Source organism: Monodelphis domestica, chromosome 2 (genome assembly GCF_027887165.1).
Source record: "Monodelphis domestica isolate mMonDom1 chromosome 2, mMonDom1.pri, whole genome shotgun sequence".
Lineage (NCBI taxonomy): Eukaryota > Metazoa > Chordata > Mammalia > Didelphimorphia > Didelphidae > Monodelphis > Monodelphis domestica.
In genome coordinates this window covers 446,826,554-446,839,635 of record NC_077228.1, presented here as the reverse complement: position 1 = coordinate 446,839,635, position 13,082 = coordinate 446,826,554, and the positions used below count along the sequence as shown (strand labels likewise).

Below are 13,082 nucleotides of genomic sequence, written 5' to 3'. Positions count from 1 at the left end.
TATTAAAATGTTCACATATAAGCATATATAAAACATACATAAAAAATAAACACTAGGTATTTTGTGGAGAGGAATAGCTGGGAAGATGAAGAAAGGCTTCATCTAGAAGGTATTATTTACCCAGAACTTTGAAGGAAATTCTGGATACAAAGAGACACAGATGAAGATGGAGGTTATTCTAGGAGTTTGCAATAACAGCCTGTGCAGAGATGGAGGGAAATGGAAGTTGGGGTATGATACGAGAGTAAGAAGGCCATATTTTGTCTGAGCCAAAGAGTTTATAAAAGATATTTGATTGAGGGCAACTGGGTGGTTCAGTAGATAGAGAACCAGCCCTAGAGATGGGAGGTCCTGAGTTCAAATGTGATTTTAGACACTTCCTAGCTGTGTGAATCTGGGCAAGTCACTTAACCCCCATTGCCTAGCATTTACTGTTCTTCTGCCTTGGAACCAATACCCAGAACTGATTCTAAGAGGGAAGGTAAGAATTTTTTTTAAGCATAAGTGTATAATAAGTTGGGAAAGTAAAGTTGGATTGAGATTTTCTAAGGTTTTAAGTGCCAAATAGAAGAGTTGGGTTTCTTTTTTTTATTCTAGAGATAACAGAGAGCCAATGGAATTTACTGAGCCAGAAAGTAACACAGTCAGACCTAGCCTTGAAGAAAATATCACATTGACAGCATAATGTCATCTCCTTCCCAATTTTGACTAGGACTAGCCCTGGACCAGAGTACTTATAAAGCTAACTAGTTGGAGTCAAAGTCTCCTTGAAAGTTTAAACATTACTTTCCCACATAGGACTCTATCAGAGAATAGAAAAAACCAGTATCAGCATGAACACTTTCCTTAAGAAAGATATTCTAAGATATCACATATTCTAATCCAGTTCCATCCAATAAATATTTTTAGGGCACTCAATATGAAAAAGGCACTATTCTAGGTGCTATGGTTAAAAAGCAAGCCCCCAAACAGTGCTGCCCACAAGAAGCTTATATTCTACTGGGGGAGAAAGGAAGAGAATAAACATACAAAAAGATACAAATAGACATGATAATTTGAGGAAAAGAGAAAGAGCCCTAATGAGGAAGGGGCTCGAGATCAGGAGAGGTTTGTCCTGAGAAATGGTCCATGAACTAAGCCATGATCTCTTAAAGACTACTATACTAAAAGGTGAAGGTGGTAGATGAGCATGGTAGCTAGCCCGTACAAAGGCTGGAGAGTAGAGTTTAGGAAAGAGTTAACCAGTTTTTAAGGGACTTAGCGTGCATAAGGAGAAATGACAATAAGCCCAGAATGGTAGCCCAAAGACAGATTGTCAAGGACCAAAGAAACTTATTGGAAAAAAAAAATGGGTAACAAAACACGAACTTCCTATCTTGACTTGACCTTTGAAGCTGACAGTATTGTTTTCCTGAATCACTACCTACATCACCACAGCCTGGTACAAAGAAGGTTTGATTTAATTCTATTTAAATAACATTTTTCAATTGCCACATGTAACAGGGGCTGCACAGAGTATATACAAAGAATCTTGCCTCATTTTTTGGATGACTAAATATGCCTAACAGATCTTGGCATTTTGAGTAGTCCCCTTATTGGCTGGTGAACAAGAAAAAGCAATGTCACAATGGATATGTAAAATGCAATAACTTGGGATAGCCACTGAATGACTCAGTGGAGAGAACCAGATGGGAAGTCCTGAGTTCAAATTTGGCCTCAGAAACTTGCTAGATGTGTGACCCTGGGCAAGTCACTTAACGCCAATTGTCTAGTCCTTACTGCTTTTCTACTTTGAAACCAATATTTAGTATCTATTCTAAGACAGAAGGTAAGGGTTTTAAAAAAATAAAACAATTATTATCAGCAAAATTATTATCAGGAGAACTCCAAGAGTCATGATGAAAAAGGCTATCCACCACCATAGAAGGAACTGACACAATCTGAATGCATATTGAAGCATTCCATTCTTCACTTTATTTTCTCCATGAAATTTTCTCTAGTGTAAATGATGTCTTCTTTCACATGATGAATATGAAAATATATATTGTACAATAATACACATACAGCTTATTTGCCACCATCTTAGAGAAGAGTGGAGATGGTTGAGAGGGAAGGAGAAAATATATTTTTTAAATCATCAGAAAATAATTTTTTAAAATTGTATTAACATGTAAAAAATCTTAATAAAAAATAATAAAATACAATGACCTTACTCTTACTGTTCTCATCCCTTCCAGTTGTCAAAACTGTTTCAAATCCCTTCCACTGATGGAGTGTCTTGCTCTATAACTGACCCTGGTGACTATAAGCACGTGACAAAGAAAGGACATGCCTTGTCTAGCAAACTTCAGCCTACTTCTTTCATGTGTGTTTGTTTTTCCTGATCTTAGATAAATAATATCCATAATGAAATGGACATTCCATGCTTGGAGGAGACTTTGTGAATTTGACCCGGAGATCCTAGATCTTTGAGGTGGAATTGACACTGATGCTTTTGGAGAAGATGGCTACTATCCATATGTTGGGCCTACACTTGGCCTTTTTTTTTTTTTTGCAAGAATACATACTCAGGGCAGCTAGGTGACTCAACAGATAAAGGTCTGGAGATGGAAGATCCAGGATTCAAATATGGCCCTCAGACATGTCGTAGCTATATGACCTTGGGAAAGTCACAACCCCATTTGCCTAGTCCTTACCATTCTTCTGCCTGGGGACTGATATTTCATATCAGTTCTAAAAATGTAAGGATTAAAAAAAAAACATGTTTTAAAGAAAAGACCATGGTTCTTTCCCTTGGTGAATTTATATTCTATAAAGACAACTTCTAGAAATATAAGAAAAATAAGGAGCAGGATGTGATCAGGACTAAGTAGAGCTCTAGATACTATGTTTTAACAGAATTGAGAGGAAGAGAAAAACACTTTTATTTGCAAAACGATGGATGGCTTCATAGGAGAAAAAAATGTCAATCAGTGAATTTGAGCAAAGGTGGTATTGTAGGAATGGAAAGATTGCTGACACAAATGATGAAAGATGGAAGGACAAAAATGGGGAATAGCTCCTAGTTCAATTTGGCTGTGTATAAAGGACATGAAGAGGAATAATTATTATTTATTGTTATTTTATGTAATTATTTATGCTATTCAAACTATATTAACGATCATATATAATGATACTTAATTATATGTAATAATTATTAATCAAAATAATAATAGAATAATAATTATATTTATCAAGTATTTCAAGGTATACAAAATGCTATCCATTGTAGATGGCTAGCTAATTTATACCAGGTAAAGGAATTTGTATTTTGTACTATAGACAATAGGGAATCAATGAATTGTTTTAAGTGAAGAAGTCAAGTCAGACTTGTGAATAAGGAAGATTATTTTGGCAGCTATGTGAAAGATAACCTGAAAAGGGACAGGATGAAAGCCAAGAGACCAGTTAAGAGTCTCTTAAAATACTCTAGCGAATAGTGATAATAGGTGTGAGTGGAAATAAAGGAGCTGATAAGAGAGATGTTGTGGAGGTAGAATTGATAAGACTTGACATGTGACTGGATATGGGATGGAGAGCAGAAAGAAGTGTCAAAGATAACTGAGTGTTTGGGATTCAGTAACTGGGACAATAGTCATGGATCTACAGAATTAAGGAAGAAATAGAGAGAAGTTTAATTCTAAAGATGATGAGAGTCTGGTGGAGAAACTGAGCAGACAGTTCGAAATTACAGAGTAGAGCCCTTGGTAAAGAAGAGGAATAGATGCATAAACTGACTAAGAGATGACAACTGAGCATACAAGAGCCAATGAGTTCACCAAGAGTGAGAATGTACAGAGAAGAGGGACCAGAAGACATCCTTAGGAGAACCCTACATGTAAGAGAAGAGAAAAATGAATCAATCAACAAAGATGATCAAGATGAAACAGTCAGGAAGGGAGAGAGTTGGGAGAGAAAAATATCACAAAAAAAAAAAAAGCAGAGAATATACAGGAAAGGAATATGGTCAGAATTGCCAGCTGCTGTAGAAGGGTCAAGGATGATAAAGAATAAGAAAACTTAACTCTAGTGTGAGCAGATACTGAGGTATAAATTAGATGTAATTAAAGTCTCCTTGGGAGTTAGTTTCTCATCGTATAGTTATCTTAGTTTAGATTTACAAATATTATTGACTTGCCTAGACAGACCATCTTGTAAGGTTAAAAAAAGTATAGGTCTATTTAAATTAAAAAATACACGGGAATACAAAAGGTAGTCAAAATAGTACAGTTGTATGAGTACACTTGAATCTGAAAGCATTTAGTCTTCCATGGCATGTTTTTTATAAAATGAGTTTTATGTTATAGTTAAAGTGTCTCTCTGACTGGAATTAGAAGTCTCCTTCACCATATTATTTTAATGATACTGCTACCTTCAATCCTCCCATTCCCATCTCCAATTCACCTAACATATACTTGGCTAGTCCTGAGTCAAGAAACCACCCACCTCTAATTCCTCTAATCAAGGTCTTTTGCAAACTTACTTTCTTTCACTACCTATCCTTCCTTACCAAACTCACACACTTTGGAACCCTCCACCTGTTAACAAAAACTTCCCTTCATCTTAGATATATCTTACTCTAGTGCTTCCATCTTCAGTGGCTCTCTGGAACCTGGAATCCATTGGAAAATGTCTCTTCCTTTACAACTAATAAATCAAACAGAATAAGGACTTCTTCCTTACCTTCTCCCTGAAGGCAACTTCTCTTTTGAAGTTCATTCTGTATACAATCATTGACATAGAGGTCGAAGGAACCATAGATATCACTTAGTCCACCTTCCTCCTTTTAGCAAAATGAGGAGACTTAGGAAAGCTTCTAACAAGGATAATCTGCTTCTGGAAAAGGCCTTTGTGCTGGCTATGCATTTTGTGTTATTTGCTAAATGGAATTTATCAACATTTCTTGGATTCCCTTTCCTGACTCTTTACCTTCCCTTGCAGCTTCTTTCTCCCTCATGGTTTCCTTTGCCCTCCAATTCAATTTCTAATTGTTCCCTTTAGCACTTTCCTTTAATAGGTCTTATTGAAGAGGTGAGGAAATTCCAGAAACCACTCAAAAGGCAGGAGACAGGTGAATAAAGGCAAGGAACACAAGACCATAGATTGAGCTCTGGAAAGAATATCCAAGACCATTTTATCTTTGTAAAAACAATATCTTACAAAGTGTTTTTTTAATAAATGTTTTTAACTGAATTCTTGAGATGTACTTCCTATGGAAAGAAAAAGAACTGTAGAGTTCATTAGAATTTCATGAATCCAGACCTTGTAATTATTGAATATGATACTGCAAATTACATTAATTTTGATGATGTAATCAAAGACTCTGCAACCTCCAAAACAAGAAAAGTTGACTTGTAATCGCTATTGGATTTTCAATTATCCCTGTATATGAGTAACTATGATTTTGTTCTACCTTTAAACTCAAATTAAATATCACTCTTTTAAGAAGTAAAATTGTATTCATATTTTCTTGGCATGGTGTTGCATGCAGGGCGGTAGGAAGGGAGCAAGAACTATTGTCTAAGTCTCAAAAATCTTTGGCCAGGATTGACTGGCAGGTAACATGTCTGACTACTCCCTAGTTTAACTATTGGGTTTCCTTTGCCTGTGACTTTGCCCAGGCTTAGCTGCCTGGGTTCTTCATCATGCACTCTTTCCACGTCTCTCCCTTCCCTCAAAGTAGATTTTTGATCCCTAGCCCCACTAAAGCTCTCAGTCCTTTTTTGAGACACCTCTGTTCCCACACCTAGAGAATCTGGTATTTCTTTAAGACATTTTCCTCCAGGTGAGATAGTTCCATATTTGCATTTCAAAGATGACTCTTTTAGGTTTTGACTAGGCTTTTAAAACTACTTGAAACACCACATTTTTATTTGAAATCTGGTGACTCTGGTGTCTGGAGTATTACTGGAAAACTTTACAATCACAGACATCCCCACTGGGGAAGGAAACTTTTCCTTAGAGACTTCATACCTAATTATATGACCTAGTGCAGATATGAGGCTCAAGTCCTTATATCTTTTCCTTCTTATCTTTAGGTGAAGAAATTATATATATGGGAGCAAATTGGAGGAAAAGTAGGGAAATGCTAGATATGCATATGGTACCCCTTTTAATCACTTTTCTTTAGTTGTCATTTAAAAAAAAACTCTAAAGACCTAGAGATTCAATCACACAGGGAACTTAAGGTGAGGGAACTCTTCCTCTTCTCCCAGCCCTCTCTCCCTCTTCACACACATTCATCACTGAAAATCCAGAGCTACTCTGAAAATTAAAGTCTCAGAGTGTTTCCTGGGTACCCTAAGAAGTTAAGTGACTTTCCTGTAGTCATATAGCCAGCATGTGAGGTTCCATTCTTAACAACTACAAAAAGAAACAAATCTAAAAGATAGCAGACTCAGCTCTGATAACTTCTTAGCTGTCATACAAATTTCAACCTGATTTTTAACTTCTCTAATAAATAGCTTGTTCCTTCTGATTAAAAATTAAAATCCTTGACCTTTGTGATTTTAATCAGTGGAACTTTTAAACACATACTTGTCCCCAAAAAAAGCCTTTAAAAATGTAGCCCTTGTCTCAGTGCAGATTGCTCCTCTTAAGTAATTACCATAGCAACTTGGTGGGTCAAAAATATCTGCTCATGACAGGCAGGTATTACCCACAGTTCCCTAAGTTACCAAAACTTTGGACTTCATTTTGAATTGTACAAGTATGGCTCTAAGGAGTGACCAATATCTATTGCTCAACTGGAGGATGCCTGGTGAGGATAGTAGAGATATAGACCAAGGTATGGAAGAGGTATCTAGATGTAGTAATGACCTTGTTCTCCTAGGACTAGGACTAGGACCAGGCTATGAAACTGAAAACAAATAGGGTAATTGTGGGCTCAAAGAAATGCACAAACTCAGTCTACAGCTTAGTTTTCCTAAGTAGAAGAAGAAAATAGCTTCTGATTCCCTATCCACTACTGACTTCCTGTTTCCCCCAATGATCAAATGGGAAGTGGAGTATATAGACAGAAGTAGGAAGGCTATTTATTCCCTCTCTATAGCTAAAGTAGCTATCATGTGAAAGCATTGTTCCTTTAGTTGCTTGCTTTCATTTCTATGCTGTTTGATATTATTAAAAGCCTAAGATTATCATCTAACATGAGTTTGTCTAAGAAGTCATAAAACACCCCAATTGATAAATGGGCAAAGGATCTGAACAGGTAGTCCTCAAAGGAAAAAAAAATTAAAACTATCTATAGTTCTATAGTTATCTGAAAAAAAATGCTTCAAATCACTATTGATTAGAGGTGTTAAATTTATTTGTGGTTGGACTTTTAAATGGTTGTCACCAGGGATTTAATTTCTAAATCCCAAAATGAATTACTAAAGTAAAATGAATTTATGGTAGTTTATTTACAATAGAGGGAAAATATTAAGGAATGAGAGAAAGAGAGAAAACTCTGGTTTCCTCTGAGCCAGTAAGAATTTCTAAGCCCTAGCCAGGGGAAGAGAGTCTCAAGAGGATAGGCCTTTCCTGGAGGCTTCACACTTCCAGAAAGGCAGGGTCACTCAATCAGTCTTTTACTCACCAAGGATGATCACAGAGGCTTTTCTCCAGCCCACTCTTTAGTTCTCACCTTCTTTGGTTAGATTATATCTTTTGGATATACTTAATACCTTTTTTGGTAAATTGACCTTTTGTAGTTACTTAACACCTTTTGTGGTTAAAATGGGTAGATGTACTTAAAATACTGAGTTATCACCTTTTTCTAGATTAAAATCTAAAAATAGATTGTAGTTTACAATTCAGCTTCATTATAAAGGAAGAGCTAAGTACCTTCATTGTGACAATCAGGAGATAACTAAATCAAATCTTCACAGAGGAATGCAAATTAAAACAACTCTGAGATACCATCTAACACCTATTAGATTGGCTAATATGATAAAAAATAAAAATGTTAAATGTTGGATAGGATAAGGGAAAATTAGGACACCAGTGCACTGTTGGTGGAACTGTGAATTGACACAACTTCTAGAGAGCAGTATGCCCAAAGGGCCATAAAACTATGCATACCTTTGACCCAGCAATATCACTACTGTGTCTATTTCCCAAAGAGATCAGATATAAGTGGAATGGACCTAGCAATACAAAAATATTTCTAGAAGTTCTTTTTGTGATGGCAAAGAATTGGAAGTAAAGGGAAGTCCATATGTTGGAGGATGATCAAATAAGTCATGGTATAAGGTTGTAATAGAATACTATTTTACAATAAGAAAAGATGAACAAAATTAGTACAGAAAAACCTGGAAGGACTTATATGATGCAAAGTGAAGTGAGCAGAACTGGGAGAACATTGTATACAGTAATAGAAATATTGTGTAATGATCGACTGTGAAGGATTAAACTATTATCAGCAAAGCAAATTTCCAAGATATTCAGAAAAGACTCATGATGAAAAAAGCTATTCACAGGCAAAGAAGGAATTGTTGGAGTCTAATTGCAGATCGCTATCATGACATCTCCCATTTTATTTCCTTCATGAGTTTTTTATTATATATGTTATATGTGTCTTTTGTCATGGCTTAAGAAGTATGGAAATATGTATTGCATGGAAGCATTGGTATAGAGCTACTGGACTATTTACTGCCTTGGAGTGGAGGGAGAGAATATGAATCTTAAAATGTCAGAAAACAACTGTAAAAAAATGTTTCTATATGTAATTATAAAAAAAAAAGTCATTGAATGGGACTGAAATATGGGACAACAAATCTAATAGGAAGAGATTATTCCCAAATCAGGTTGAGTGGGGGGCAAAACTAATGAGGAAGGAAAGAAAGAAAAAGGAACAAAGACAAGACAAAGTAAGAGGCAGAGACACAGAGAGAAGAGAGAGAATATTTGATATTAATAATAATTTTCCGGAACACATACATGCATGTTCTGATCATACACTATACCAGGGATATCAGAATGTTAGAGTAGCCCACAACATTCCAAGTATGTCCTGAACCAGATTAAAATATAATGGGGAAATATTTAACAAAATTAATAAAAGCATAACAAAAGAGACAATATGAGTTTGGCATCACTGCTCCAGACCAAAGGTTCATAACCTCTTTTGTGTCATGGATCCCTTTGGCAGTCTAGTAAAATCTAAGGGTCTTCTCAGAAAAATGATTTGAAATGTATGAAATAAAATATATAGAACTATAAAGGTATTCAATTATACTGAAGAATAATTATGATAATTTTTTTTAAAATAAGGTAAAAGGACCCCTGGTGAATAATAGCTAATCTAGACCTTTTCCTTTAAAACCCAAAGAGACAGAGATTTTTAAGGAAAAGGAGTCCAAAAATTAAACAGTGCAGGGCTTTAGGGGAAAAGGGAGAATGGAAAAGGGGAGAGTTGGTTCCATTTCTGCCTGCAAGTACCATTTCTGCTTGAGGTGCAGATGCCCCTTCCTCTGCATCTATATCTGCTTCTAAGCTTTCTTAGCTCAGGTACATACTCCTCTCCCTAAGTAACAAAAGGTTTTTTATTTAAAATTTTTTTTGTACTTCCCAAACATTATGGCCTTTTTTTGTTTGTTTCAATGCCATTCTCCAACTGTTTTTCCCCCTATCCATAATGAAACTGAGAATCTGTAAAGAAAAAAAAATCTTTAAAAAATAGAACAGAGACAAAGTCATTTTTCTGTTGTGGCTTAGTGGGAGAGGCACTGTACTATAGCAAAGAATCTGCAATTACATTCCTCATTTTTCTATTTATCTGCTATCTCACCTTGTAAAATCCACTCATGTCCCCTTAGGCCCAAATTCTTAAATCTGTAAACTGAAAAGGAAATGTTTATCTACTTCATCCAGATATTTCTAGGAAGGACACAGAAATGGACAATCCATCCTCATAACAAAGTATGTTGAGTTAAGAAGGAAGGGGGGTTTGTTCTTTGAGGAAAGAGCAAAAGCAATTCCTCTTAGAGGCATGTGGTCCAATAATCCTTTACATTTTAAAAGTTTGCAGACCCAGGGGTCTGATAAAATGAATGGTATATTTTCAGAAGAGATTTCTACAGTCAGGCTCTCTTTTTCTATGGATTGGGATATGGAGTTCAATTGGCTAAAAAGCCTCACTTAGAGATATCTAAGACCTGGCTGTGGTTTGTGGGCTTCTGAAACCTAGGCAAACCTTCACTGATATTCCTCCTTTTTTCTTTGTTTTCAGCATCCTCTAAAGGGAACATGCCACTGGACCCAAGAAAGAAGATATCATTTAGATTGGATTTCATTATGATCATCACCAAAAAGTACCTTCTATGTGCATCGATTGGTAGCATCCCAGTATCCTTTATGTGACCTAAATTAATATGCCCTAATGGTCTTGGGCAAAATAAGGGAAGAGGAAAAAAACAGGTAATGTTTCCATATAAAGTCACAATCAAGTTTTTATCACTGGATGGAAAAAACAAAAAGTCAAGGATCTATTAAATTATCCTTTCTTTAAAAAAAAAACCTTGCATTTATCATTTTGTGTGTCAGTTTATATAATTAGTCTGTGGCAGCCTGATAATGCTACTCTAGCCAACAGCATGCCAGTCTTTCCATTCTAAATCCCTATTTACAGGAGCTTAAAATCAGCCATCAGTGAATTCATTTCGTTTAGGCCAAAGCCTGACACTTGATATAGAAGGGCCCTGCCAAAGAAGGAATATTCTCCTTTAAAGAAATATACTAACTAGATGGTTAGTCATTGTCATACTCTTCACTCATCAAGCATTTATTAAATACCTATTATGTGCAAGGCATTGTACTAACAGTAGAATAGAAAGCCACAATGGAAATGTGTCTGCCCTTAAGGAGATTACATTTTATAGGATAGAGGGATACAGCATCTAAACATATAGGGAAATGCAAGGTATTCTGAGGAAGAAGAGAAGAGATGAATAAAGCATTTATAAAGCTTTTACTATGTGCAAAGCACTATGCTAGCTATGGGGCAACAAACAGAAAAGTAACACCATCCTTGCTCTCAAGGAGCTCATGCTCTAATGGGAGAAAAAATACATATGGAAGGTTTTAGCCACTAAGTCAAATGGGAAGGTTCCATGTTCCTTAGGGTACAGAAGCAAAGCAGATTCTAATTTTTCTTTAATGGTATTTCTACTAATAAAATCATATCAACTTTTGATGTTGAACCATTTGGCAGAGGTGAGGACTTAGTGGCCATAGCATCTGAAGGAAGAATCTCTATAAAGATTGTTCCCCAGCACAATGGTTAAGCACACAAGACTGGAAGCATTGCCCTTCCCAAGACTCTATGGATCAAGGTTCTGAGCTATCCTCTTCAATATCTGGGGGGAATGACTGTGGAGGACTGTGGTAATGATTTGCTTTGCTTGGCACATGCTACCTCCTGCTCTCTCTCCTGGCTGTATTTCTGCATCAACTCAGCTGACCTGCCTCTCTTGTGTGTGGAAATTGGTTGGCAAAGAGTAGGGATAGGTGACCTCTTCTTTATAGCAGTGGCTACCCTGGATGATGGCTGTAAGATCTAGGCTGGAAGCAAAACCTATAGTCTGGGAAAGAGTATTAATATCTGAGAGAATTCAGAAAGGGACTCTTTCTAGGGAATTCAAGGGCCCCCTGTCTCCTCTAGGACAAGAGCCCTTAACCTTTTTTGTAGCATGAATCTCTTTCACAGTTTTGGTGAAACCTATGGATGAAGCCCTTCTCAGAATAATATTTTTAAGTATACTGAATAAAAGATAAAGCATTTAAAAAGGAACAATTTATGCTGAAGTACAGTTATCAATATTTTTTTCATTTCATGAATTTTAAGGACACCTCAAAAGAGGCTGGCACTTAAGCTATGACTTAAAGGAAATAGGGATGATGAGTATTTTCCAGGGATGAGAGGCAATCGTAAAATCATAGAGGAAGAAAATGAAATTTATATTTTAGGAAACAGTTCAGCAAAAGTAGGCCAGTTTGGCTAAACACAGAAGGCAATCATAGGGAGTGATGTAAAATGCATCTGGAAAAGTAGTAAGGAACCAGATTGTGGAGTGTTTTACCTGCCAGGCAGAGTAGTTTTTATTTTTATCCCAAAAGCAATAGAAAGACACTGAACATTTTTGTGAGGCTAGGAAAAGGACATGAATTAGGAGGTAAGTTCAGTGGCTCAGGTGAGAGGTGATAGGAACCTTGAAAAAAAATAGTCAGATAAAAGGTGAAAGATAATATTTAGGTGGAATTGATAAGAACTGACCATGATAAGATGAATCCAATGCAAACAGAATGATTGGAAGGAAGTTGGTGCCTACAATAGAATTATGGCATTTAAAGAAGGGATAGGTTTTGGTTTAGATTTTGAGGAGAAATTATAAGTTCCATTTTGGACATACTAAGGTAGTTATCCCAGTGGAGATATCTAGCAGGCAATTGGTGGTGTCTCATACTAACTCCAGGGGAGAGAGATTAGAGCTGCTTCTACAAGTCTGAGTGTCATCTATGTAGAAATGATGACTGAAACTAAAGAAGATAAGATAGAGAAAAAAGGATCCCAAGATTCAGATCCCATGAAAAGTTTTAGAAATATTATTCATCCAATGTAGCCAATGTAGTCATATCAGGCATCCAATGTATGTCTGAAACTCTAGATCCCTCTCCACCACCAACACATACCATGTCATGCACCATAGCTATTATTAGGGGCTAGAGGTTTAAAAAAGTTGGTAAACATGAAGAAGTGGTTGTATGCTGGGTGGACTCATAAGAGAAGGGAATGATACCAGTGTATTGTTCTGCTGGAAAAGAGAAACATAGAAGAATCTCATCACTTATCAATGACTCAGATAAAGGCATAAATGTTGCACATTAAATGTTCAGGTCATCCCAAACTGGCAGGATGGAGGGAGAGAGGGGAAGGATTGTTAATACAATGGCTGATAGGCTTCAAAACAATCTTAATAAGCTAAAAAGAAAATCAGCTTTAGATCACAGACATAGAACAAGAAGGAAACTTAAAGATCAACTCAACCCCTCATTTCTCAGAT

The 13,082-nt window shown here is 36.3% G+C and overlaps 1 long non-coding RNA gene across 1 annotated transcript in view; it reads left to right on the top strand.

Annotated features, from left to right (window-relative positions):
• Positions 1-13,082, top strand: part of LOC130457485 (uncharacterized) — a 47,634-nt gene that overhangs the window by 1,532 nt on the left and 33,020 nt on the right. Inside the window, exon 2 of the long non-coding RNA XR_008916718.1 lies at positions 10,253-10,440. This is a non-coding gene — a long non-coding RNA (uncharacterized LOC130457485). The remainder of the gene's footprint in view (positions 1-10,252; positions 10,441-13,082) is intronic.